Source organism: Brienomyrus brachyistius, chromosome 2 (genome assembly GCF_023856365.1).
Source record: "Brienomyrus brachyistius isolate T26 chromosome 2, BBRACH_0.4, whole genome shotgun sequence".
Classification (NCBI taxonomy): domain Eukaryota; kingdom Metazoa; phylum Chordata; class Actinopteri; order Osteoglossiformes; family Mormyridae; genus Brienomyrus; species Brienomyrus brachyistius.
This window is the reverse complement of record NC_064534.1, coordinates 43,838,386-43,863,314: the sequence shown is the minus strand read 5'-3', so window position 1 is coordinate 43,863,314 and position 24,929 is coordinate 43,838,386. Positions and strand designations below refer to the sequence as shown.

The 24,929-nt window shown below is 43.6% G+C and overlaps 2 protein-coding genes, 9 non-coding genes and 7 pseudogenes across 11 annotated transcripts in view; 2 read left to right on the top strand and 16 right to left on the bottom strand.

Annotated features, from left to right (window-relative positions):
• LOC125715120 (uncharacterized) overlaps window positions 1-24,929 on the top strand; it is a 1,180,389-nt gene that overhangs the window by 463,103 nt on the left and 692,357 nt on the right. The gene's annotated exons all lie outside the window — the stretch shown is intronic.
• The window catches only part of LOC125715114 (uncharacterized), a 935,270-nt gene that overhangs the window by 464,871 nt on the left and 445,470 nt on the right, over window positions 1-24,929 (top strand). The window lies entirely within an intron of this gene.
• On the bottom strand, window positions 508-626 carry LOC125735790 (5S ribosomal RNA). Its single transcript, XR_007395078.1, has one exon. It is a non-coding gene; the product is annotated as a 5S ribosomal RNA (ribosomal RNA).
• Window positions 1,705-1,823, bottom strand: LOC125736443 (5S ribosomal RNA). Its single transcript, XR_007395721.1, has one exon. It is a non-coding gene; the product is annotated as a 5S ribosomal RNA (ribosomal RNA).
• LOC125733435 (5S ribosomal RNA) lies at window positions 2,905-3,023 on the bottom strand. Its single transcript, XR_007392781.1, has one exon. It is a non-coding gene; the product is annotated as a 5S ribosomal RNA (ribosomal RNA).
• Window positions 4,099-4,217, bottom strand: LOC125731780 (5S ribosomal RNA; annotated as a pseudogene).
• On the bottom strand, window positions 5,298-5,416 carry LOC125735870 (5S ribosomal RNA). Its single transcript, XR_007395155.1, has one exon. It is a non-coding gene; the product is annotated as a 5S ribosomal RNA (ribosomal RNA).
• On the bottom strand, window positions 6,493-6,611 carry LOC125736333 (5S ribosomal RNA). Its single transcript, XR_007395614.1, has one exon. It is a non-coding gene; the product is annotated as a 5S ribosomal RNA (ribosomal RNA).
• Window positions 7,674-7,792, bottom strand: LOC125734489 (5S ribosomal RNA). Its single transcript, XR_007393799.1, has one exon. It is a non-coding gene; the product is annotated as a 5S ribosomal RNA (ribosomal RNA).
• Window positions 8,868-8,986, bottom strand: LOC125735764 (5S ribosomal RNA). The gene has a single exon (XR_007395054.1). It is a non-coding gene; the product is annotated as a 5S ribosomal RNA (ribosomal RNA).
• Window positions 10,063-10,181, bottom strand: LOC125731847 (5S ribosomal RNA; annotated as a pseudogene).
• On the bottom strand, window positions 11,252-11,370 carry LOC125731936 (5S ribosomal RNA; annotated as a pseudogene).
• LOC125731945 (5S ribosomal RNA) lies at window positions 12,449-12,567 on the bottom strand (annotated as a pseudogene).
• Window positions 13,646-13,764, bottom strand: LOC125735763 (5S ribosomal RNA). Its single transcript, XR_007395053.1, has one exon. It is a non-coding gene; the product is annotated as a 5S ribosomal RNA (ribosomal RNA).
• On the bottom strand, window positions 14,841-14,959 carry LOC125731845 (5S ribosomal RNA; annotated as a pseudogene).
• On the bottom strand, window positions 16,029-16,147 carry LOC125731979 (5S ribosomal RNA; annotated as a pseudogene).
• LOC125731944 (5S ribosomal RNA) lies at window positions 17,227-17,345 on the bottom strand (annotated as a pseudogene).
• LOC125736280 (5S ribosomal RNA) lies at window positions 18,422-18,540 on the bottom strand. Its single transcript, XR_007395563.1, has one exon. It is a non-coding gene; the product is annotated as a 5S ribosomal RNA (ribosomal RNA).

Genomic DNA, 24,929 nt, shown 5'->3' with positions numbered 1-24,929 from the left:
CCCACTAACCTAAACATTAAGCTGGCATTGAAGGGTGTGAATTACCCCGGCCAATCTGTTCTTTTAAATACAGCTTTTAGCAAGTTTTGAAAGGAGAAGAGCAGAACTTGCTATGCCAATAATATCGAGTCTTCTGTGGCGAAGTGGTTTTTGCATAGAAAACAAAGCGGTCAGTTGAAGAGGAATAATATCAGTACTTTGTTTAAAACTGTGTGTAAAAAGCTGTCTCTTTATCATTAACAATAAGTTGTAAAATGTGAATGGGGAGTGACAGTCTTCAAGTTTGTGAGAAGATCGCGCCCTGGTGGAATAAAGGCACGAACAGCTTACAGCACCTAGAATTACCAGGAAGTATTTAGAGTAAAACGGTTTCTAAAAGCTGCCTTTATGAATGAGAGAAAAAAAAAATTTATATATATATATATAAAATAGTAAAATGGAAGGGGAGTGATAGATTTAAATTAATCGTGAAGTGGAGCGCCCCCTGTATGAAGTAAAAGTGAGAAAGGCTTACAGCACCTGGTATTCCCAGGAGGTCTCCCATCCAAGTACTAACCAGACCCTCCGCTGCTTGGCTTCCGAGATCAGACGAGATCGGGCGTGTTCAGGGTGGTATGGCCGTAAGCGAGAGATGCTACCAAAAACAGCCCTTTTGCATTACACGCGTCTATACATGCCAGTTAGTCCCATTGGATCCTACTCCTGGTTTTTTTTTTTTTTTTATCTGACTCACACTGCAGCCCCACCATCCAATCGGCAGCGCCGGACCCACACCAAACATTCACCAAACTACTCAGCCGGCAGCCTACCACAATTATTCCATTCTTTCCGCATCCGCACACTTCCTTCTTTTTAACTCCTTTTCACTACCGCACAGGTTTATCGCCGCATGTCCCCCGCCGGCAAACATTACTCCTTTGCCTACTGCATGCAGGCTTCTCTTAACGACCCTCTGTTATCAACTCCGCTAACAGCCACAAAATCTCCGCCGCACGAAGCCCACTGGTAGCTGCTGAATCACATGCTTCCCCAAAACGTCGCGCTGTCAGAACACTGGGAGCTACACACACCAACAAGTCCATACTGCAGGCTGCAGCCAGAACAATTTTCTACATTCAAACATCGACGGCCTCTTCTCTCTAAAAATTCACCAGACCGCTTCTACCACCAGCAAAGAAGTTTCCATCCCTAATTCCTCTGTGATTCCCACTAACCTAAACATTAAGCTGGCATTGAAGGGTGTGAATTACCCCGGCCAATCTGTTCTTTTAAATACAGCTTTTAGCAAGTTTTGAAAGGAGAAGAGCAGAACTTGCTATGCCAATAATATCGAGTCTTCTGTGGCGAAGTGGTTTTTGCATAGAAAACAAAGCGGTCAGTTGAAGAGGAATAATATCAGTACTTTGTTTAAAACTGTGTGTAAAAAGCTGTCTCTTTATCATTAACAATAAGTTGTAAAATGTGAATGGGGAGTGACAGTCTTCAAGTTTGTGAGAAGATCGCGCCCTGGTGGAATAAAGGCACGAACAGCTTACAGCACTTAGAATTACCAGGAAGTATTTAGAGTAAAACGGTTTCTAAAAGCTGCCTTTATGAATGAGAGAAAAAATATATATATATATAAAATAGTAAAATGGAAGGGGTGTGATAGATTTAAATTAATCGTGAAGTGGAGCGCCCCCCGTTTAAAGTAAAAGTGAGAAAAGCTTACAGCACCTGGTATTCCCAGGTGGTCTCCCATCCAAGTACTAACCAGACCCTAACCTGCTTAGCTTCCGAGATCAGACGAGATCGGGCGTGTTCAGGGTGGTATGCCCATAAGCGAGAGATGCTACCAAAAACAGCCCTTTTGCATTACACGCGTCTATACATGCCAGTTAGTCCCATTGGATCCTACTCCTGGTTTTTTTTTTTTTTTTTTTATCTGACTCACACTGCAGCCCCACCATCCAATCGGCAGCGCCGGACCCACACCAAACATTCACCAAACTACTCAGCCGGCAGCCTACCACAATTATTCCATTCTTTCCGCATCCGCACACTTCCTTCTTTTTAACTCCTTTTCACTACTGCACAGGTTAATCGCCGCACGTCCCCCGCCGGCAAACATTACTCCTTTGCCTACTGCATGCAGGCTTCTCTTAACGACCCTCTGTTATCAAATCCGCTAACAGCCACAAAATCTCCGCCGCACGAAGCCCACTGGTAGCTGCTGAATCACATGCTTCCCCAAAACGTCGCGCTGTCAGAACACTGGGAGCTACACACACCAACAAGTCCATACTGCAGGCTGCAGCCAGAACAATTTTCTACATTCAAACATCGACGGCCTCTTCTCTCTAAAAATTCACCAGACCGCTTCTACCACCAGCAAAGAAGTTTCCATCCCTAATTCCTCTGTGATTCCCACTAACCTAAACATTAAGCTGGCATTGAAGGGTGTGAATTACCCCGGCCAATCTGTTCTTTTAAATACAGCTTTTAGCAAGTTTTGAAAGGAGAAGAGCAGAACTTGCTATGCCAATAATATTGAGTCTTCTGTGGCGAAGTGGTTTTTGCATAGAAAACAAAGCGGTCAGTTGAAGAGGAATAATATCAGTACTTTGTTTAAAACTGTGTGTAAAAAGCTGTCTCTTTATCATTAACAATAAGTTGTAAAATGTGAATGGGGAGTGACAGTCTTCAAGTTTGTGAGAAGATCGCGCCCTGGTGGAATAAAGGCACGAACAGCTTACAGCACTTAGAATTACCAGGAAGTATTTAGAGTAAAACGGTTTCTAAAAGCTGCCTTTATGAATGAGAGAAAAAAAATATATATATATAAAATAGTAAAATGGAAGGGGAGTGATAGATTTAAATTAATCGTGACGTGGAGCGCCCCCTGTATAAAGTAAAAGTGAGAAAAGCTTACAGCACCTGGTATTCCCAGGTGGTCTCCCATCCAAGTACTAACCAAACCCTGCCCTGCTTAGCTTCCGAGATCAGACGAGATCGGGCGTGTTCAGGGTGGTATGGCCGTAAGCGAGAGATGCTACCAAAAACAGCCCTTTTGCATTACACGCCTCTATACATGCCAGTTGGTCCCATTGGATCCTACTAATGTTCTTTTTTTTTTTTTTATCTGACTCACACTGCAGCCCCACCATCCAATCGGCAGCGCCGGACCCACACCAAACATTCACCAAACTACTCAGCCAGCAGCCTACCACAATTATTCCATTCTTTCCGCATCCGCACACTTCCTTCTTTTTAACTCCTTTTCACTACCGCACAGGTTAATCGCCGCACGTCCCCTGCCGGCAAACATTACTCCTTTGCCTACTGCATGCAGGCTTCTCTTAACGACCCTCTGTTATCAACTCCGCTAACAGCCACAAAATCTCCGCCGCACGAAGCCCACTGGTAGCTGCTGAATCACATGCTTCCCCAAAACGTCGCGCTGTCATAACACTGGGAGCTACACACACCAACAAGTCCATACTGCAGGCTGCAGCCAGAACAATTTTCTACATTGAAACATCGACGGCCTCTTCTCTCTAAAAATTCACCAGACCGCTTCTACCATCAGCAAAGAAGTTTCCATCCCTAATTCCTCTGTGATTCCCACTAACCTAAACATTAATCTGGCATTGAAGGGTGTGAATTACCCCGGCCAACCTGCTCTTTTAAATACAGCTTTTAGCAAGTTTTGAAAGGAGGAGAAGAGCAGACCTTGCTATGCCAAAAATATCAAGTCTTCTGTGGCGAAGTGGTTTTTGCATAGAAAACAAAGCGGTGAGTTGAAGAGGAATTATATCAGTACTTTGTTTAAAACTGTGTGTAAAAAGCTGTCTCTTTATCATTAACAATAAGTTGTAAAACGTGAATGGGGAGTGACAGTCTTCAAGTTTGTGAGAAGATCGTGCCCTGGTGGAATAAAGGCACGAACAGCTTACAGCACCTAGAATTACCAGGCAGTATTTAGAGTAAAACGTGTGTAAAAGCTGCCTTTATGAATGAGAGAAAAAAGAAATGTATAAAATAGTAAAATGAAGGGGAGTGATAGATTTAAATTAATCGTGAGGTGGAGTGCCCCCTGTATAAAGTAAAAGTGAGAAAAGCTTACAGTACGTGGTATTCCCAGGCAGTCTCTCATCCAAGTACTAACCAGACCCTACCCCGCTTAGCTTCCGAGATCAGACGAGATCGGGCGTGTTCAGGGTGGTATGGCCATAAACGAGAGCTGCGAACAAAAACAGCCCTTTTGCATTACACGCCTCTATACATGCCAGTTAGTCCCATTGGATCCTACTCCTGTTTTTTTTTTTTTTTATCTGACTCACACTGCAGCACCACCATCCAATCGGCAGCGCCACACCCACACCAAACATTCACCAAACTACTCAGCCGGCAGCCTACCACAATTATTCCATTCTTTCCGCATCCACACACTTCCTTCTCTTTAAGTCCTTTTCACTACCGAACAGGTTAATCGCCGCACGTCCCCCGCCGGCAAACATTACTCATTTGCCTACCGCATGCAGGCTTCTCTTAAAGACCCTCTGTTATCAACGCCGCTAACAGTCACAAAATCTCCGCCGCACGAAGCCCACTGGTAGCTGCTGAATCACATGCTTCCCCAAAACGTCGCGCTGTCAGAACACTGGGAGCTATACACGCCAACAAGTCCATACTGCAGGCTGCAGCCAGAACAATTTTCTACATTCAAACATCGACGGCCTCTTCTCTCTAAAAATTCACCAGACCGCTTCTACCACCAGCAAAGAAGTTTCCATCCCTAATTCCTCTGTGACTCCCACTAACCTAAACATTAAGCTGGCATTGAAGGGTGTGAATTACCCCGGCCAATCTGTTCTTTTAAATACAGCTTTTAGCAAGTTTTGAAAGGAGAAGAGCAGAACTTGCTATGCCAATAATATCGAGTCTTCTGTGGCGAAGTGGTTTTTGCATAGAAAACAAAGCGGTCAGTTGAAGAGGAATAATATCAGTACTTTGTTTAAAACTGTGTGTAAAAAGCTGTCTCTTTATCATTAACAATAAGTTGTAAAATGTGAATGGGGAGTGACAGTCTTCAAGTTTGTGAGAAGATCGCGCCCTGGTGGAATAAATCCACGAACAGCTTACAGCACCTAGAATTACCAGGAAGTATTTAGAGTAAAACGGTTTCTAAAAGCTGCCTTTATGAATGAGAGAAAAAAAAAAAATATATATATATAAAATAGTAAAATGGAAGGGGAGTGATAGATTTAAATTAATCGTGAAGTGGAGCGCCCCCTGTATAAAGTAAAAGTGAGAAAAGCTTACAGCACCTGGTATTCCCAGGAGGTCTCCCATCCAAGTACTAACCAGACCCTACCTTGCTTGGCTTCCGAGATCAGATGAAATCGGGCGTGTTCAGGGTGGTATGGCCATAAGCGAGAGATGCTACCAAAAACAGCCCTTTTGCATTACACGCCTCTATACATGCCAGTTGGTCCCATTGGATCCTACTAATGTTCTTTTTTTTTTTTTTATCTGACTCACACTGCAGCCCCACCATCCAATCGGCAGCGCCGGACCCACACCAAACATTCACCAAACTACTCAGCCAGCAGCCTACCACAATTATTCCATTCTTTCCGCATCCGCACACTTCCTTCTTTTTAACTCCTTTTCACTACCGCACAGGTTAATCGCCGCACGTCCCCCGCCGGCAAACATTACTCCTTTGCCTACTGCATGCAGGCTTCTCTTAACGACCCTCTGTTATCAACTCCGCTAACAGCCACAAAATCTCCGCCGCACGAAGCCCACTGGTAGCTGCTGAATCACATGCTTCCCCAAAACGTCGCGCTGTCAGAACACTGGGAGCTACACACACCAACAAGTCCATACTGCAGGCTGCAGCCAGAACAATTTTCTACATTCAAACATCGACGGCCTCTTCTCTCTAAAAATTCACCAGACCGCTTCTACCACCAGCAAAGAAGTTTCCATCCCTAATTCCTCTGTGATTCCCACTAACCTAAACATTAAGCTGGCATTGAAGGGTGTGAATTACCCCGGCCAATCTGTTCTTTTAAATACAGCTTTTAGCAAGTTTTGAAAGGAGAAGAGCAGAACTTGCTATGCCAATAATATCGAGTCATCTGTGGCGAAGTGGTTTTTGCATAGAAAACAAAGCGGTCAGTTGAAGAGGAATAATATCAGTACTTTGTTTAAAACTGTGTGTAAAAAGCTGTCTCTTTATCATTAACAATAAGTTGTAAAACGTGAATGGGGAGTGACAGTCTTCAAGTTTGTGAAAAGATCGCGACCTGGTGGAATAAAGGCACGAACAGCTTACAGCACCTAGAATTACCAGGAAGTATTTAGAGTAAAACGGTTTCTAAAAGCTGGCTTTATGAAAGAGAGAAAAAATATATATATATAAAATAGTAAAATGGAAGGGGAGTGCTAGATTTAAATTAATCGTGAAGTGGAGCGCCCCCTGTATAAAGTAAAAGTGAGAAAAGCTTACTGCACCTGGTATTCCCAGGAGGTCTCCCATCCAAGTACTAACCAGACCCTACCTTGCTTGGCTTCCGAGATCAGATGAGATCGGGCGTGTTCAGGGTGGTATGGCCATAAGCGTGAGACGCTACCAAAAACAGCCCTTTTGCATTACATTGCTATACAGTCCAGTTAGTCCCATTGGATTCTACTCCTGTTTTTTTTTTTTTTTATCTGACTCACACTGCAGCACCACCATCCAATCGGCAGCGCCGGACCCACACCAAACATTCACCAAACTACTCAGCCGGCAGCCTACCACAATTATTCCATTCTTTCCGCATCCGCACACTTCCTTCTTTTTAACTCCTTTTCACTACCGCACAGGTTAATCGCCGCACGGCCCCCGCCGGCAAACATTACTCCTTTGCCTACTGCATGCAGGCTTCTCTTAACGACCCTCTGTTATTAACTCCGCTAACAGCCACAAAATCTCCGCCGCACGAAGCCCACTGGTAGCTGCTGAATCACATGCTTCCCCAAAACGTCACGCTGTCAGAACACTGGGAGCTACACACACCAACAAGTCCATAATGCAGGCTGCAGCCAGAACAATTTTCTACATTCAAACATTGACGGCCTCTTCTCTCTAAAAATTCACCAGACCGCTTCTACCACCAGCAAAGAAGTTTCCATCCCTAATTCCTTTGTGATTCCCACTAACCTAAACATTAAGCTGGCATTGAAGGGTGTGAACTACCCCAGCCAATCTGTTCTTTTAAATACAGCTTTTAGCAAGTTTTGAAAGGAGAAGAGCAGAACTTGCTATGCCAATAATATCGAGTTTTCTGTGGCGAAGTGGTTTTTGCATAGAAAACAAAGCGGAGGAATAATATCAGTACTTTGTTTAAAACTGTGTGTAAAAAGCTGTCTCTTTATCATTAACAATAAGTTGTAAAACGTGAATGGGGAGTGACAGTCTTCAAGTTTGTGAGAAGATCGCGCCCTGGTGGAATAAAGGCACGAACAGCTTACAGCACCTAGAATTACCAGGAAGTATTTAGAGTAAAACGGTTTCTAAAAGCTGGCTTTATGAAAGAGAGAAAAAAAATATATATATAAAATAGTAAAATGGAAGGGGAGTGCTAGATTTAAATTAATCGTGAAGTGGAGCGCCCCCTGTATAAAGTAAAAGTGAGAAAAGCTTACAGCACCTGGTATTCCCAGGAGGTCTCCCATCCAAGTATTAACCAGACCCTACCCTGATTGACTTCCGAGATCGGATGAGATCGGGCGTGTTCAGGGTGGTATGGCCGTAAGCGAGAGATGCTACCAAAAACAGCCCTTTTGCATTACACGCGTCTATACATGCCAGTTAGTCCCATTGGATCCAACTCCTGGTTTTTTATTTTTTTTATCTGACTCACACTGCAGCACCACCATCCAATCGGCAGCGCCGCACCCACACCAAACATTCACCAAACTACTCAGCCGGCAGCCTACCACAATTATTCCATTCTTTCCGCATCCGCACACTTCCTTCTCTTTAAGTCCTTTTCACTACCGCACAGGTTAATCGCTGCACGTCCCCCGCCGGCAAACATTACTCATTTGCCTACCGCATGCAGGCTTCTCTTAAAGACCCTCTGTTATCAACTCCGCTAACAGCCACAAAATCTCCGCCGCACGAAGCCCACTGGTTGCTGTTGAATCACATGCTTCCCCAAAATGTCATGCTGTCAGAACACTGGGAGCTACACGCACCAACAAGTCCATACTGCAGGCTGCAGCCAGAACAATTTTCTACATCCAAACATCGACGGCCTCTTCTCTCTAAAAATTCACCAGACCGCTTCTACCACCAGCAAAGAAGTTTCCATCCCTAATTCCTCTGTGATTCCCACTAACCTAAACATTAAGCTGGCATTGAAGGGTGTGAATTACCCCGGCCAACCTGCTCTTTTAAATACAGCTTTTAGCAAGTTTTGAAAGGAGGAGAAGAGCAGATAATATGCCAATAATATCGAATATTCTGTGGCGAAGTGGTTTTTGCATAGAAAACAAAGCGGTCAGTTGAAGAGGAATAATATCAGTACTTTGTTTAAAACTGTGTGTAAAAAGCTGTCTCTTTATCATTAACAATAAGTTGTAAAACGTGAATGGTGAGTGACAGTCTTCAAGTTTGTGAGAAGATCGCGCCCTGGTGGAATAAAGGCACGAACAGCTTACAGCACCTAGAATTACCAGGAAGTATTTAGAGTAAAACGGTTTCTAAAAACTGGCTTTATGAAAGAGAGAAAAAAAATATATATATAAAATAGTAAAATGGAAGGGGAGTGCTAGATTTAAATTAATCGTGAAGTGGAGCGCCCCCTGTATAAAGTAAAAGTGAGAAAAGCTTACAGCACCTGGTATTCCCAGGAGGTCTCCCATCCAAGTACTAACCAGACCCTACCTTGCTTGGCTTCCGAGATCAGATGAAATCGGGCGTGTTCATGGTGGTATGGCCATAAGCGAGAGACGCTACCAAAAACAGCCCTTTTGCATTACACGCCTCTATACATGCCAGTTGGTCCCATTGGATCCTACTAATGTTCTTTTTTTTTTTTTTATCTGACTCACACTGCAGCACCACCATCCAATCGGCAGCGCCACACCCACACCAAACATTCACCAAACTACTCAGCCGGCAGCCTACCACAATTATTCCATTCTTTCCGCATCCGCACACTTCCTTCTCTTTAAGTCCTTTTCACTACCGAACAGGTTAATCGCCGCACGTCCCCCGCCGGCAAACATTACTCATTTGCCTACCGCATGCAGGCTTCTCTTAAAGACCCTCTGTTATCAACGCCGCTAACAGTCACAAAATCTCCGCCGCACGAAGCCCACTGGTAGCTGCTGAATCACATGCTTCCCCAAAACGTCGCGCTGTCAGAACACTGGGAGCTATACACGCCAACAAGTCCATACTGCAGGCTGCAGCCAGAACAATTTTCTACATTCAAACATCGACGGCCTCTTCTCTCTAAAAATTCACCAGACCGCTTCTACCACCAGCAAAGAAGTTTCCATCCCTAATTCTTCTGTGATTCCCACTAACCTAAACATTAAGCTGGCATTGAAGGGTGTGAATTACCCCGGCCAACCTGCTCTTTTAAATATAGCTTTTAGCAAGTTTTGAAAGGAGGAGAAGAGCAGATAATATGGCAATAATATCGAGTCTTCTGTGGCGAAGTGGTTTTTGCATAGAAAACAAAGCGGTCAGTTGAAGAGGAATAATATCAGTACTTTGTTTAAAACTGTGTGTAAAAAGCTGTCTCTTTATCATTAACAATAAGTTGTAAAACGTGAATGGGGAGTGACAGTCTTCAAGTTTGTGAGAAGATCGCGCCCTGGTGGAATAAAGGCACGAACAGCTTACAGCACCTAGAATTACCAGGAAGTATTTAGAGTAAAACGGTTTCTGAAAGCTGGCTTTATGAAAGAGAGAAAAAAAATATATATATAAAATAGTAAAATGGAAGGGGAGTGCTAGATTTAAATTAATCGTGAAGTGGAACGCCCCCTGTATAAAGTAAAAGTGAGAAAAGCTTACAGCACCTGGTATTCCCAGGCGGTCTCCCATCCAAGTGCTAACCAGACCCTAGCCTGTTTAGCTTACGAGATCAGACGAGATCGGGCGTGTTCAGGGTGGTATGGGCGTAAGCGAGAGACACTACCAAAAACAGCCCTTTTGCATTACGCGCATCTATACATGCCAGTTAGTACCATTGGATCCTACTCCTGTTTTTTTTTTTTTTTTTATCTGACTCACACTGCAGCACCACCATCCAATCGGCAGCGCCGGACCCACACCAAACATTCACCAAACTACTCAGTCGGTAGCCTACCACAATTATTCCATTCTTTCCGCATCCGCACACTTCCTTCTTTTTAACTCCTTTTCACTACCGCACAGGTTAATCGCCGCACGTCCCCCGCCGGCAAACATTACTCCTTTGCCTACTGCATGCAGGCTTCTCTTAACGACCCTCTGTTATCAACTCCGCTAACAGCCACAAAAGCTCCGCCGCACGAAGCCCACTGGTAGCTGCTGAATCACATGCTTCCCCAAAACGTCGCGCTGTCAGAACACTGGGAGCTACACACACCAACAAGTCCATACTGCAGGCTGCAGCCAGAACAATTTTCTACATTCAAACATTGACGGCCTCTTCTCTCTAAAAATTCACCAGACCGCTTCTACCACCAGCAAAGAAGTTTCCATCCCTAATTCCTCTGTGATTCCCACTAACCTAAACATTAAGCTGGCATTGAAGGGTGTGAATTACCCCGGCCAACCTGCTCTTTTAAATACAGCTTTTAGCAAGTTTTGAAAGGAGGAGAAGCGAAGACCTTGCTATGCCAAAAATAACGAGTCTTCTGTGGTGAAGTCGTTTTTGCAAAGCGGTGAGTTGAAGAGGAATTATATTACTACTTTGTTTAAAACTGTGTGTAAAAAGCTGTCTCTTTATTATTAACAATAAGTTGTAAAACGTGAATGGGGCGTGACAGTCTTCAAGTTTGTGAGAAGATTGCGCCCTGGTGGAATAAAGGAACGAACAGCTTACAGCACCTAGAATTACCAGGCAGTATTTAGAGTAAAACGGTGTGTAAAAGCTGCCTTTATGAATGAAAGAAAAAAAATATATATATAAAATAGTAAAACGGAAGGGGAGTGATAGATTTAAATTAATCGTGAAGTGGAGTGCCCCCTGTATAAAGTAAAAGTGAGAAAAGCTTACAGCACCTGGTATTCCCAGTAGGTCTCCCATCCAAGTACTAACCAGACCCTATCCAGCTTGGCTTCTGAGATCGGACTAGATCGGGCGTGTTCAGGGTGGTATGGCCGTGAGCGAGAAAAACTACCAAAAACAGCCCTTTTGCATTACACGCCTCTATACATGCCAGTTAGTCCAAGTGGATCCTACTCCTGTTTTTTTTTTTTTTTTTTTATCTGACTCACACTGCAGCCCCACCATCCAATCGGCAGTGCCGGAACCACACCAAACATTCACCAAACTACTCAGCCGGCAGCCTACCACAATTATTCCATTCTTTCCGCATCCGCACACTTCCTTCTCTTTAACTCCTTTTCACTACCGCACAGGTTAATCGCCGCACGTCCCCCGCCGGCAAACATTACTCCTTTGCCTACCGCATGCAGGCTTCTCTTAATAACCTTCTGTTATCAACTCCGCTAACAGCCACAAAATCTCCGCCGCACGAAGCCCACTGGTAGCTGCTGAATCACATGCTTCCCCAAAACGTCGCGCTGTCAGAACACTGGGAGCTACACACACCAACAAGTCCATACTGCAGGCTGCAGCCAGAACAATTTTCTACATTCAAACATTGACGGCCTCTTCTCTCTAAAAATTCACCAGACCGCTTCTACCACCAGCAAAAAAGTTTCCATCCCTAATTCCTCTGTGATTCCCACTAACCTAAACATTAAGCTGGCATTAAAGGATGTGAATTACCCCGGCCAACCTGCTCTTTTAAATACAGCTTTTAGCAAGTTTCGAAAGGAGGAGAAGAGCAGACCTTGCTATGCCAATAATAACGAGTCTTCTGTGGTGAAATCGTTTTTGCATAGAAAACATAGCGGTGAGTTGAAGAGGAATTTTTTTAAAACTTTGTTTAAAACTGTGTGTAAAAAGCTGTCTCTTTATTATTAATAATAAGTTGTAAAACGTGAATGGTGAGTGACAGTCTTCAAGTTTGTGAGAAAATCGTGCCCTGGTGGAATAAAGGCACGAACAGCTTACAGAACCTAGAATTACCAGGCAGTATTTAGAGTAAAACGTGTCTAAAAGCTGCCTTTATGAATGAGAGAAAAAAGAAATATATAAAATAGTAAAATGGAAGGGGAGTGATAGATTTAAATTAATCGTGAGGTGGAGTGCCCCCTGTATAAAGTAAAAGTGAGAAAAGCTTACAGCACATGGTATTCCCAGGAGGTCTCCCATCCAAGTACTAACCAGACCCTACCCTGCTTGGCTTTTGAGATCAGACGAGATCGGGCGTGTTCAGGGTGGTATAGCCATGAGTGAGAAAAACTACCAAAAACAGCCCTTTTGCATTACACGCCTCTATACATGCCAGTTAGTCCCATTGGATCCTACTCCTGTTTTTTTTATTTTTTTATCTGACTCACACTGCAGCCCCACCATCCAATCGGCAGTGCCGGAACCACATCAAACATTCACCAAACTACTCAGCCGGCAGCCTACCCCAATTATTCCATTCTTTCCGCATCCGCACACTTCCTTCTCTTTAACTCCTTTTCACTACCGCACAGGTTAATCGCCGCACGTCCCCCGCCGGCAAACATTACTCCTTTGCCTACCGCATGCAGGCTTCTCTTAATGACCTTCTGTTATCAACTCCACTAACAGCCACAAAATCTCCGCCGCACGAAGCCCACTGGTAGCTGCTGAATCACATGCTTCCCCAAAACGTCGCGCTGTCAGAACACTGGGAGCTACACACACCAACAAGTCCATACTGCAGGCTGCAGCCAAAACAATTTTCTACATTCAAACATTGACGGCCTCTTCTCTCTAAAAATTCACCAGACCGCTTCTACCACCTGCAAAGAAGTTTCCATCCCTAATTCCTCTGTGATTCCCACTAACCTAAACATTAAGCTGGCATTGAAGGGTGTGAATTACCCCGGCCAACCTGCTCTTTTCAATACAGCTTTTAGCAAGTTTTGAAAGGAGGAGAAGAGCAGACCTTGCTATACCAATAATAACGAGTCTTCTGTGGCGAAGTGGTTTTTGCATAGAAAACAAAGCGGTCAGTTGAAGAGGAATAATATCAGTACTTTGTTTAAAACTGTGTGTAAAAAGCTGTCTCTTTATCATTAACAATAAGTTGTAAAACGTGAATGGTGAGTGACAGTCTTCAAGTTTGTGAGAAGATCGCGCCCTGGTGGAATAAAGGCACGAACAGCTTACAGCACCTAGAATTACCAGGAAGTATTTAGAGTAAAACGGTTTCTAAAAACTGGCTTTATGAAAGAGAGAAAAAAAATATATATATAAAATAGTAAAATGGAAGGGGAGTGCTAGATTTAAATTAATCGTGAAGTGGAGCGCCCCCTGTATAAAGTAAAAGTGAGAAAAGCTTACAGCACCTGGTATTCCCAGGAGGTCTCCCATCCAAGTACTAACCAGACCCTACCTTGCTTGGCTTCCGAGATCAGATGAAATCGGGCGTGTTCATGGTGGTATGGCCATAAGCGAGAGACGCTACCAAAAACAGCCCTTTTGCATTACATGCCTCTATACATGCCAGTTGGTCCCATTGGATCCTACTAATGTTCTTTTTTTTTTTTTTATCTGACTCACACTGCAGCACCACCATCCAATCGGCAGCGCCACACCCACACCAAACATTCACCAAACTACTCAGCCGGCAGCCTACCACAATTATTCCATTCTTTCCGCATCCGCACACTTCCTTCTCTTTAAGTCCTTTTCACTACCGAACAGGTTAATCGCCGCACGTCCCCCGCCGGCAAACATTACTCATTTGCCTACCGCATGCAGGCTTCTCTTAAAGACCCTCTGTTATCAACGCCGCTAACAGTCACAAAATCTCCGCCGCACGAAGCCCACTGGTAGCTGCTGAATCACATGCTTCCCCAAAACGTCGCGCTGTCAGAACACTGGGAGCTATACACGCCAACAAGTCCATACTGCAGGCTGCAGCCAGAACAATTTTCTACATTCAAACATCGACGGCCTCTTCTCTCTAAAAATTCACCAGACCGCTTCTACCACCAGCAAAGAAGTTTCCATCCCTAATTCTTCTGTGATTCCCACTAACCTAAACATTAAGCTGGCATTGAAGGGTGTGAATTACCCCGGCCAACCTGCTCTTTTAAATATAGCTTTTAGCAAGTTTTGAAAGGAGGAGAAGAGCAGATAATATGGCAATAATATCGAGTCTTCTGTGGCGAAGTGGTTTTTGCATAGAAAACAAAGCGGTCAGTTGAAGAGGAATAATATCAGTACTTTGTTTAAAACTGTGTGTAAAAAGCTGTCTCTTTATCATTAACAATAAGTTGTAAAACGTGAATGGGGAGTGACAGTCTTCAAGTTTGTGAGAAGATCGCGCCCTGGTGGAATAAAGGCACGAACAGCTTACAGCACCTAGAATTACCAGGAAGTATTTAGAGTAAAACGGTTTCTGAAAGCTGGCTTTATGAAAGAGAGAAAAAAAATATATATATAAAATAGTAAAATGGAAGGGGAGTGCTAGATTTAAATTAATCGTGAAGTGGAACGCCCCCTGTATAAAGTAAAAGTGAGAAAAGCTTACAGCACCTGGTATTCCCAGGCGGTCTCCCATCCAAGTGCTAACCAGACCCTAGCCTGTTTAGCTTACGAGATCAGACGAGATCGGGCGTGTTCAGGGTGGTATGGGCGTAAGCGAGAGACACTACCAAAAACAGCCCTTTTGCATTACGCGCATCTATACATGCCAGTTAGTACCATTGGATCCTACTCCTGTTTTTTTTTTTTTTTTATCTGACTCACACTGCAGCACCACCATCCAATCGGCAGCGCCGGACCCACACCAAACATTCACCAAACTACTCAGTCGGTAGCCTACCACAATTATTCCATTCTTTCCGCATCCGCACACTTCCTTCTTTTTAACTCCTTTTCACTACCGCACAGGTTAATCGCCGCACGTCCCCCGCCGGCAAACATTACTCCTTTGCCTACTGCATGCAGGCTTCTCTTAACGACCCTCTGTTATCAACTCCGCTAACAGCCACAAAAGCTCCGCCGCACGAAGCCCACTGGTAGCTGCTGAATCACATGCTTCCCCAAAACGTCGCGCTGTCAGAACACTGGGAGCTACACACACCAACAAGTCCATACTGCAGGCTGCAGCCAGAACAATTTTCTACATTCAAACATTGACGGCCTCTTCTCTCTAAAAATTCACCAGACCGCTTCTACCACCAGCAAAGAAGTTTCCATCCCTAATTCCTCTGTGATTCCCACTAACCTAAACATTAAGCTGGCATTGAAGGGTGTGAATTACCCCGGCCAACCTGCTCTTTTAAATACAGCTTTTAGCAAGTTTTGAAAGGAGGAGAAGCGAAGACCTTGCTATGCCAAAAATAACGAGTCTTCTGTGGTGAAGTCGTTTTTGCAAAGCGGTGAGTTGAAGAGGAATTATATTACTACTTTGTTTAAAACTGTGTGTAAAAAGCTGTCTCTTTATTATTAACAATAAGTTGTAAAACGTGAATGGGGAGTGACAGTCTTCAAGTTTGTGAGAAGATTGCGCCCTGGTGGAATAAAGGAACGAACAGCTTACAGCACCTAGAATTACCAGGCAGTATTTAGAGTAAAACGGTGTGTAAAAGCTGCCTTTATGAATGAAAGAAAAAAAATATATATATAAAATAGTAAAACGGAAGGGGAGTGATAGATTTAAATTAATCGTGAAGTGGAGTGCCCCCTGTATAAAGTAAAAGTGAGAAAAGCTTACAGCACCTGGTATTCCCAGTAGGTCTCCCATCCAAGTACTAACCAGACCCTATCCAGCTTGGCTTCTGAGATCGGACTAGATCGGGCGTGTTCAGGGTGGTATGGCCGCGAGCGAGAAAAACTACCAAAAACAGCCCTTTTGCATTACACGCCTCTATACATGCCAGTTAGTCCAAGTGGATCCTACTCCTGTTTTTTTTTTTTTTTTTTTTATCTGACTCACACTACAGCCCCACCATCCAATCGGCAGTGCCGGAACCACACCAAACATTCACCAAACTACTCAGCCGGCAGCCTACCACAATTATTCCATTCTTTCCGCATCCGCACACTTCCTTCTCTTTAACTCCTTTTCACTACCGCACAGGTTAATCGCCGCACGTCCCCCGCCGGCAAACATTACTCCTTTGCCTACCGCATGCAGGCTTCTCTTAATAACCTTCTGTTATCAACTCCGCTAACAGCCACAAAATCTCCGCCGCACGAAGCCCACTGGTAGCTGCTGAATCACATGCTTCCCCAAAACGTCGCGCTGTCAGAACACTGGGAGCTACACACACCAACAAGTCCATACTGCAGGCTGCAGCCAGAACAATTTTCTACATTCAAACATTGACGGCCTCTTCTCTCTAAAAATTCACCAGACCGCTTCTACCACCAGCAAAAAAGTTTCCATCCCTAATTCCTCTGTGATTCCCACTAACCTAAACATTAAGCTGGCATTAAAGGATGTGAATTACCCCGGCCAACCTGCTCTTTTAAATACAGCTTTTAGCAAGTTTCGAAAGGAGGAGAAGAGCAGACCTTGCTATGCCAATAATAACGAGTCTTCTGTGGTGAAATCGTTTTTGCATAGAAAACATAGCGGTGAGTTGAAGAGGAATTTTTTTAAAACTTTGTTTAAAACTGTGTGTAAAAAGCTGTCTCTTTATTATTAATAATAAGTTGTAAAACGTGAATGGTGAGTGACAGTCTTCAAGTTTGTGAGAAAATCGTGCCCTGGTGGAATAAAGGCACGAACAGCTTACAGAACCTAGAATTACCAGGCAGTATTTAGAGTAAAACGTGTGTAAAAGCTGCCTTTATGAATGAGAGAAAAAAGAAATATATAAAATAGTAAAATGGAAGGGGAGTGATAGATTTAAATTAATCGTGAGGTGGAGTGCCCCCTGTATAAAGTAAAAGTGAGAAAAGCTTACAGCACATGGTATTCCCAGGAGGTCTCCCATCCAAGTACTAACCAGACCCTACCCTGCTTGGCTTTTGAGATCAGACGAGATCGGGCGTGTTCAGGGTGGTATAGCCATGAGTGAGAAAAACTACCAAAAACAGCCCTTTTGCATTACACGCCTCTATACATGCCAGTTAGTCCCATTGGATCCTACTCCTGTTTTTTTTATTTTTTTATCTGACTCACACTGCAGCCCCACCATCCAATCGGCAGTGCCGGAACCACATCAAACATTCACCAAACTACTCAGCCGGCAGCCTACCCCAATTATTCCATTCTTTCCGCATCCGCACACTTCCTTCTCTTTAACTCCTTTTCACTACCGCACAGGTTAATCGCCGCACGTCCCCCGCCGGCAAACATTACTCCTTTGCCTACCGCATGCAGGCTTCTCTTAATGACCTTCTGTTATCAACTCCGCTAACAGCCACAAAATCTCCGCCGCACGAAGCCCACTGGTAGCTGCTGAATCACATGCTTCCCCAAAACGTCGCGCTGTCAGAACACTGGGAGCTACACACACCAACAAGTCCATACTGCAGGCTGCAGCCAAAACAATTTTCTACATTCAAACATTGACGGCCTCTTCTCTCTAAAAATTCACCAGACCGCTTCTACCACCTGCAAAGAAGTTTCCATCCCTAATTCCTCTGTGATTCCCACTAACCTAAACATTAAGCTGGCATTGAAGGGTGTGAATTACCCCGGCCAACCTGCTCTTTTCAATACAGCTTTTAGCAAGTTTTGAAAGGAGGAGAAGAGCAGACCTTGCTATACCAATAATAACGAGTCTTCTGTGGTGAAGTCGTTTTTGCATAGAAAACAAAGCGGTGAGTTGAAGAGGAATTATATTAGTACTTTGTTTAAAACTGTGTGTAAAAAGCTGTCTCTTTATTATTAACAATAAGTTGTAAAACGTGAATGGGGAGTGACAGTCTTCAAGTTTGTGAGAAGATCGCGCCCTGGTGGAATAAAGGCACGAACAGCTTACAGCAGCTATAATTACCAGGCAGTATTTAGAGTAAAACGGTGTGTAAAAGCTACCTTTATGAATGAGAGAAAAAAGAAATATATAAAATAGTAAAATGGAAGGGGAGTGATACATTTAAATTAACCGTGAGGTGGAGTGCCCCCTGTATAAAGTAAAAGTGAGAAAAGCTTACAGCACGTGGTATTCCCAGGTGGTCTCCCATCCAAGTACTAACCAGACCCTACCCCGCTTAGCTTCCGAGATCAGACGAAATCGGGCGTTTTCAGGGTGGTATGGCCATAAGCGAGAGCCGCGAACAAAAACAGCCCTTTTGCATTACACGCCTCTATACATGCCAGTTAGTCCCATTGGATCCTACTCCTGGTTTTTTTTTTTTTTTTATCTGACTCACACTGCAGCACCACCATCCAATCGGCAGCGCCACACCCACACCAAACATTCACCAAACTACTCAGCCGGCAGCCTACCACAATTATTCCATTCTTTCCGCATCCGCACACTTCCTTCTCTTTAAGTCCTTTTCACTACTGTTGGAGAAAGCGTCAGGCTTTCCACTCCAACTCTGCACACAGGACCAAACTACAATACAGTATATGTTGGAGAAAGCGACAGGCTTTCCACTCCAACTCTGTACACACCATTAATTACGAGACAACACACTTAGAGTTTTACTTGCACAAGGGTAACCACACTCTCTGCATGCTAGGCTACAAAGGAATGTGTTACAAAGGGTGGTTCCCCTTGGCACCTTCATTTATAGTCAATGGGGGGCAGGGGTCTTGGAGTGAGAACAAAGAAAAGACTGTGAGAGTAAGAAGAAGTTCTGGTTTTCCTCAGGTAGACAACTATTTAAACACGTGCTCAGGATACGTGTAAACTAATATAATCTAAAGTATGAAGGTAAAGAAAAACAAAATAATGTATATACATATTTACACTCATTGCTGATTATACAGAAATGATAACAAATGATTACTAACAGTTTCTTCAACCTAACAGTCCCTCCTGTTTATCATGACAGTATGATCAGAAGCATCAGTATTGTACAAATTGCAAAAACACTTTCAGCACAACCGTCATTCAGATCACATCATCATCATTATTAAGAGGGCTAGACAAGGTTAGTAAATCCATTCGTTCTTCTGCAGTGTATAGCAGAAAAACAGAACTAAAAGTATGTTGTATCATGGAACGGAGGCAGGGTATAATACAAATGAAACAACAACATACAAATAATAATGTAACAAGAATGGGGAGTGAGAACTTTAGCAGTAACTGCCACCAGGACCCAGTAAGAAACCAATTCAACCATGAGGGGCCAGCATGAGGGTCTAAGGTCATGATCTTTTGAAGTTCTCGCAGACGGTCCAAGGCTGTAGTCATGTTGGGTGAGTGCACATTATCGGGAATATATGTACAGCAGGTATTATTTAAAAGCACGCACACACCACCTTGTGCAGCAGTAAGTATGTCTAAAACCATTCTATTCTGAATGACCATCTGTTTAATAGCATCTATCTCACCATTCTGTTGCTCATTTATTATGATGGAGTTATTTATGAACAGCACCAAACGATAATCAATAGTTTCTAATCGTAACGTATTCTTTGCTGTTCCTACCCAGGGAAAAAGAGACATTAATACTTTCTGGTCTGTAGACCAATGTTTGAACTCCTGGGGAACATCTGAACCCCAGACACTGTCATGAGGACGGAGAGAAGCTGTAGTTATGATGGACCGGCGCCTGCGGTTCGCTGGTGTAGACGACAGTGACACCAGGAAAGTATGGTCTGACACAAAGATTGGAGCGCACACACCATACCAGTTATAGGGCAAAACGAAATATGCGCGGGGTCCACATAACCAAGCTACTCCTTGCACCCAGTAGGTGCCATTACTAAATCCACTTATGTTTACCGGGGCACCTTCTCCGTGTACTAGTATTTGGGCACAGTTGGTGGTGTTCCCCATATGATGGGTGCCGTTCATTTGGTCATAACACATTGAGTGATTAAATGATTTAGGGTCCATGTTCAGGTGGACAGATAAAGGTAAGGATATATTTGACACTTTTATAGCAAAATCGATCCAAAACTGCTGTGCACATACGCCATTATCCAAACCAGCAGTATATGGATCTGTATCATTTATTTTTATATTATCATGCTGATAGCCTACACCTGCAAAAGAGGCAGCACACTTTGCTTGTGACTTATTCATAGGTTTCCCATATATAGTTAATCCATCGGCATGAGATGGCATGTGGGTACAGACATAACAATTAGTTAAATTGTCTTTCTTTGCTGAATCATAAACATAACGGTACCAGTAGTTTTGTAGGAAAGGATGGGTCTCATTTGTGGAGATAGGTCTCAGGTGGGAGCCGTCATGTGTCCATCTAGGTGGGCGAAACACCTGCTCTGGTGAGTGCAGAAGCAGACCAACAATTCCCATAAAGAGAATTACACCGAGAGTTACCTTACCACATCCCCACCCAATCAGAGCCATTCTAAATGGAGTGCAGATCAGCTGTTTTCTTCACCGGGTTGAGACGTCAGTATCCTATTGATTGCTGCGCCTTTGTAGCGGACTTCCACTGCTACTCCGAAGGTACAGAGGTCTCTGATACGGGCTTGATGGGCTTACAGTGACTCTTATGTATCCAAGAAGGTCGCTCTTCTATCTTCACCGCTGTTGGTGTTGTGAGGAGGACTTGATAAGGTCCGTCCCACCGAGGCGTGCTCCAATCCTTTCGCAACAGGACCTTGACCAGGATCCAATCTCCTGGCTGCAGATTATCCTGTTGAACAGAAACAGAATTTACTGGCAGACTACTGGGGTTATGTTTTTGTTGTGATGTTAGTAGTTTACGCATCCAATCGGCTAACGTATTTTCTCTGTCTGCTTTTCCTATATCACTCATTTCGGTTGCTAAGGGAAACGGTCTACCATACACTATTTCAAATGGTGTCAATCCTGCAGGAGTGGGAGTTATTCTCATCCATAATTTTACTAGAGACAAACATTCTGGCCACGGTCTTTTTGTCTCTTCCACTGTCTTTCTGAGTCTTGTTTTAATGGTGCCGTTGGTCCTTTCCACCAAGCCTGCGCTCTGGGGGTGATAAGCACAATGATTTTTGATCGTAAACCCGAGTGCTTGTGAGCAAAGGGACATGGTTTGATTCACAAAATGAGTCCCATTGTCCGATCTTATAATATGAGGTATGCCATAGGTAGGGAAATAATGGCCTACCAAACATTTTGCAACGGTCATTGCATCACAGTGTTTTACAGGGTATATTTCTACCCACTTAGAAAAGGTGTCTATAATGACTAGGCAACACTTCTTCCCTTGTGACCAAGATAATTCAATGAAATCCATATGTACAATTTGAAATGGATACTCAGCTGCGGGAAACTGGCCACGTTTTGGCCTTATGTTGCCTTGTGCATTTTGTTTACAGCAAATTAAGCACGCTCGACAAAATTGTTTTGCATAATCAGAAAAATTTATAGTATAAAAGTATTGTTGAATAATATGTACCATCCCTCCTGTTGAGACATGGGTGTTTCCATGGCTCACTAAGGCAGCTGTCTTGTATAAATTTTTTGGTAGGATGGGCTTGTCATTCATATAATAAGTTTTCCCTTGCTGTATTGCTCCTCTCTTAATCCAGCTCTGTATTTCTGTTTTAGGTGCATGAGTCTGTGCATCACATAGTACATCACTATCTATCAACAAGACATCTGTAACATTTAAGGCAGGTTGTTTTTGTGCAGCACCTTTCGCCGTCACGTCCGCAAAACTGTTTCCTTTAGCTATTGCGGAAGCATCAGTTTGGTGTGCCTTACATTTGCATATCGCAAGGCAATTTGGTAATTGCACAACATCTAACAACCTGAGTAATAGGTTCGTATGAGTTAAAGATGTTCCTTGCGATGTCTTGAATCCTCTATTTTTCCACACTCTTGCATGGTGATGAACAGCTCCAAACACATATTGACTATCAGTGTATATTGTAAGTGGCTTGTTTTTGAAAAGCTCACATGCCCTAATTACAGCATAGAGTTCAGCCGCTTGTGCTGAACAAGCAGGGGGAAGTGCATTGGCCTCCAACACTTCAGTAGATGTAACTACAGCATATCCGACCTTGTTCTTCCCCATGTCATTTTTTGATGCTGATCCATCTACAAAAACAACCGTTGAATCTGGTATTGGGGTCTGTAAAATATCTGCTCTTGGTTTGGTTTGTTCTTCCACAACTGCTTTGCACGAATGTGGCTCTCCATCTTCCGCTGTCGGAAGAAGGGTGCTAGGGTTGAGAGGACCACATCGCTGTATTGTGATGTTTGACTGTGAAAGCAGGAGTGAGACTAGGGTCAGATGTCTAACATGTGTGAGGAATGGCAGTGGCGTCTGCAGTAAAACTAAAGAAACTGAATGTGGCACCTTCAAAGTGAGTGGGTGACACAACACTAATTCTGCTGATAATTTCACTGCTTCTGCAGCAGCTGCACATGCCTGCAAACACTGCGGAAAACCAGCTGCCACTGCATCTAATCGTTTAGAATAGAACGCTAATGGCCTCTCTTTTGTGCCGAATGGCTGTGTTAATACTGCCTTCATATACCCTTGATTTGCATCAACACATAGGGTAAATGGTTGTTGATAATCTGGCAGAGCAAGTGTCACATTAGTTTGTAACATCATTTTTAAGTTTGTGAATGCCAATTCTCCTTCTTTTGTCCACTGAATTTTATCTTTCAGTGCCATATCCTTCCCATAAATCAGGGTTTGTAAAGGTTGAACGAGTGCAGCATAATCAGGTAACCATTCCCTGCAATAATTGCAAAGTCCTAAGAAGGACATCATTTGCTGTTTAGTCTTTGGCTTTGGTGCCTCTTGTATTGCCTGTTTTCTAGTTTCTAATAATGATCGACCTTGTTGGGAGAGTTTATGTCCAAGATATATAACTTCCTCTCTGCAATACTGTAATTTTTGTTTTGATGCTTTATGTCCTGTATCATACAAATGCTGTAACACTAACAGTGTGGCTTCTTTGCAATGCTGTTTTGTATCTGAAGCAATTAATATATCATCTACATACAGTAGCACTTGACTATGGGATGGTATTTTACAGGAACTCATTGAATAGCGTAGTGCCATTGTATATACATGTGGACTTTCTGAAAACCCTTGAGGGAGTCTAGTGTATGTGTATTTATGTCCTTTATAAGTGAAACCAAATAAGTGTTGTGAATCAGGATGTAGTGGTACTGAGAAAAAGGCATTACTCAGATCCACTACTGAAAAATACTTCTTGTCAGGGGACAAGGAATTTAACAAAAGGTGTGGATTAGGCACATCTGGTGCAGCATGTTGTACTATTTCATTTACTGGTCTTAAATCCTGCACCATGCGCCATTTCCCTGTATGTCCCTTCTGGACGGGGAATATAGGAGTATTGCAAGTGGCCTCAGGAGCCTCTCGCAATATTCCTGATGCCAACATATCCTGCACTACAGGGGCTATACCTTTCTCTGCTTCAGGTTTTAACGGGTATTGTCTAACTACCGGACGGTGTTCTGATTTCACAATTACTTTGTAAGGTGGAAACCCCTTTACCAGTCCTACATCAGCGGGGAAGGACGACCACAACCCTTCCGGGAGGCGATCTAGATCTGGACATGATCCCTCCTCCAGGGTTGGAAAAATTTGTCAGGTTGGGTCCTGCAAGTGTGTGGTGAGAGTGGTTTGAACTCTCCATCCCAAAGGAAACCGCCACACATTGTGTTTTTTGTCATAGCTCCAAAAGGAGCCAGGTACGGGTTGGTAGTCATTGTAACTGTGCATGGAATCTCGTAAGAACATCTCTACGTCCCTCCACTGCATCTGAGGTGGTTTTGATAGAGATACGTGTGGTGTTTCCCCTCTGAACACAGCCTGTTGTTTATTAGATAAGATGACTGAAGCAGCAGAAAAGCCAGTAGTGGAGTTAACATATATATGTTGTAAGGTGATACAAGTGTCTTGAAGGGCATGAAACGTTTTGTCATAGGCATAATCTGGTCCTAGGGTGCCTTTGTACCACATAGTGACGTGTAAGGCATCACCAGGCATGAACTGGGTTTGTTTAGGGGACTGCTTTTCTCTAGTTTTTCTCAATATTTCACGTGTCTGTGCTGTCCCCCCCAGATCTAGGGACCAATAATACTGTGGAGCTGACATGCCATGTATCACGAAAGTTTGCTTTTCTACTATAGCCTTCATGCCAGTGGGTGTTGCAATCACACTAATACCCATTTGTATCATAAGATCCCTTCCTAACAGATTGACTGGACATGAAGGGCTTATTAGCACTTGGGCGTGACATTCTAACTCTGTTTCCTCATCTTTTATGCTAACTGGATTTGTCAATTGATGACTTTCAGCTTGGCCTCCTGCAGTTCGGATATTTATGGAGGACGAAGAAAAGGTGACCCTTGGAGGGCTAGTGGTTAACACTGTTCTACAGGCTCCGGTATCACATAGGCACTCATATATTTTCCCATTTATAATAAGCCTTCGTTTTGGTAGTTCTTCAAGTTGTTTTAGTGCTAGCAGTTGGCAAACTGCTTGCAAATCTATCTCTTCTGTCTCATCCTGTTTTTGCAGCTTATCTGGCTCTTTTGA